We start from the raw sequence: 2,474 nt of genomic DNA, 5'->3' as shown, positions 1-2,474 counted from the left end.
TTTTTTTTTTTGCAACGCATTTTGCATGCAGTTTTATAGCCCATTAAATTCTAGTGGATCAGAATTCGCGTTTAGTTTTGATGATTTTTTATTTATTTTTGCTGATTTTGTCCCGCATTTTCTTTGATAGAAAGTTCGCAAATTTTTTTGTATGGAAGAAAACAACACCATCGGCAAAATTTGTCAAAAATCAACGCGAATCCTTAGCCACTTGAAACTTGCACCTGAATTGAATGGGCTTTAAAACTGCATACTTTGAATTTTTCAGAAAATTCTTAATAAAAAGTTTGTTGTAAAAATTTGTCGAGTTTTTCAAATTTTTTTAATTTTTCCACGCAGTTTAAATTTAGACTTATATTTTGTTACATAATGATATTTAAAAATAAAAATAAACATTAAACAAAATAAAAAAATAGCCAAAACTGGTTAAAATGTCGTGTCCTTATTATTTTTCACATTGACTGTATATACATATGTATGTATGTATTTCCAGATTACTAAAGTGATACAATTATTGGAAGAACGGTGCGGGAACAGAAGCCTCCAAAAACGCACGCAATGCTGGTGAAGTGGAAGCGCATATAAGGAAAATTGCTGAGCCAAGCAGCAGCAAATACAACAGCAGCAGGATAATTTGGTAATCAAATTCATTTTGCAGCAGCAACTGCAATTGTAATCAAAACATCAGCAATATCAATATAAACAATATAGCTAAAAAAAACACATGAGCAAATAATTGGGAGCTAAAGTAGGAATATTGAACAAACTGAAGTACACCGCAAACAGTAGGAGTGTTCGCTATGCAACTGCCAGTAATAATTAGCCAGTAACAAAATTCAGAGAACAAGGTACCTTACTCTCCCAAAGAGAGAAACTTATTAAGGAATTAGCAACCATTAGCAAGCTTCACTGCCAGCTGGCGTCCACGGTTGCATTTCGAGCATAATAAATTTTTTTAATTATTTCAGGTGGAAACCAAAACAGGACCTACACGTATATTTCTTCTTATTCCGACTTTCTTCAACATACGCTTCAATTTCAGTGTGGAAGTCACTGTCGGGTTTCCTATATCGACAGTGGTGTCGAGTGCGTTCCGATTACGAATACAGCTTTTTCAGCCCAGTACCTTTCAAATGTTTGGAATTAATGTAATTAATTGAATAANCACAACTCCTATAAATTTGCTGAGTTACCCACCCTTACATTAAATGGCAAAAATTGTAATGACAAAGTTGGGCATTAACAAGGCGAATACATATAAGGTGGTATCGATTGAGCAAATACAACAATTACTTGTATTTTGTTTTTGCTTTTAGCGGGCCATTGTCAAATTTCAGCTATTCTTCCGGTATACAGGATTTAGTCAGAAATTACAGGAAGTCGTTCCTATTGACATAAAACCTGTAAGTTGGAACANGTAATTAATTGAATAAACGAACATTTACATACTTCTTTCATTAGTAAATCGCAACAAGATTGTTCATTTTTAAAGTTAACGAACTCGTTGATTCAAATTAATGTTGACAAAAATGCAACCATGCGCCACAATCCTGCTTGCAAATTCTTACTGGCAAACATTTTCAAAGCACGAATTGCAACTTCTCCTCCAAATGAAATGTCAAAATTGTGCTCTCTCCTTGCGAGTTTTACTGGGTTTTTGGCTAAGCGAACACGATTTGGTAACAATTGGTACCAACTTGTACAAATTTTTTGCATAGCGAACACTAGTAGTTTCACGATGCTCTTTTTTTTTGGTTCATAATGAGCTAAATTAGAACATAGTGAAATAGTATATTATTATATATTTAACTATGAGTTAGAAAAATTCAACAATTTGAGCTGGATTTCCACTAGGCATTAAATTAGAGGTGGGTAACTCAACTCAGAGTTGAGTTATTGAGTTGATTCCTATAAGTGAATCGGTAACTCAGACTCCCTGTCCAAAAAAAATGTAACTCAGTAACTCAGTTGATGCCGTAGGGCTCACATGAATCANTAACAGCGGTAAAAGCAAAGTACCTTATATTTGTAAAAAAATAGAAGTAAACAACGAAATGTTTGAATATGTATAGATTTTAATNTTATTATATATTTAACTATGAGTTAGAAAAATTCAACAATTTGAGCTGGATTTCCACTAGGCATTAAATTAGAGGTGGGTAACTCAACTCAGAGTTGAGTTATTGAGTTGATTCCTATAAGTGAATCGGTAACTCAGACTCCCTGTCCAAAAAAAATGTAACTCAGTAACTCAGTTGATGCCGTAGGGCTCACATGAATCAATTGAATCATAGTGGCTCATATTTGTCCATATAACTCTCTCGCTTCGCCACAGTGTTTAGCATGGCAAAGTCTTGCATTTTGTTTTTGCACGAGGCGAATTTATACAAGGTGGTGGCAAGAATACAACAACAACAACCACATGTATTTTGTATTGCGGGTGTTATGTCAAATCTCACAAATTCTTATAATTT

The 2,474-nt window shown here is 33.9% G+C and overlaps 1 protein-coding gene across 2 annotated transcripts in view; it reads left to right on the top strand.

Annotated features, from left to right (window-relative positions):
• Nucleotides 1-315: 315 nt before the first annotated feature.
• Nucleotides 316-2,474, top strand: part of dmpd (F-box protein dampened) — an 8,252-nt gene continuing 6,093 nt past the window's right edge. For both annotated transcript variants that reach the window (XM_017609824.1, XM_017609825.1), the window contains exon 1: nt 316-637. The gene's annotated coding sequence lies outside the window, so the exon portion shown is untranslated. The remainder of the gene's footprint in view (nt 638-2,474) is intronic.

Source organism: Rhagoletis zephyria, unplaced genomic scaffold, assembly GCF_001687245.7.
Source record: "Rhagoletis zephyria isolate East Lansing unplaced genomic scaffold, Rhagoletis_zephyria_1.1 Rzeph_scaffold_00257, whole genome shotgun sequence".
In the NCBI taxonomy this organism is placed as follows: Eukaryota; Metazoa; Arthropoda; class Insecta; order Diptera; family Tephritidae; genus Rhagoletis; species Rhagoletis zephyria.
This window is presented reverse-complemented; position numbering and strand designations above follow the sequence as displayed.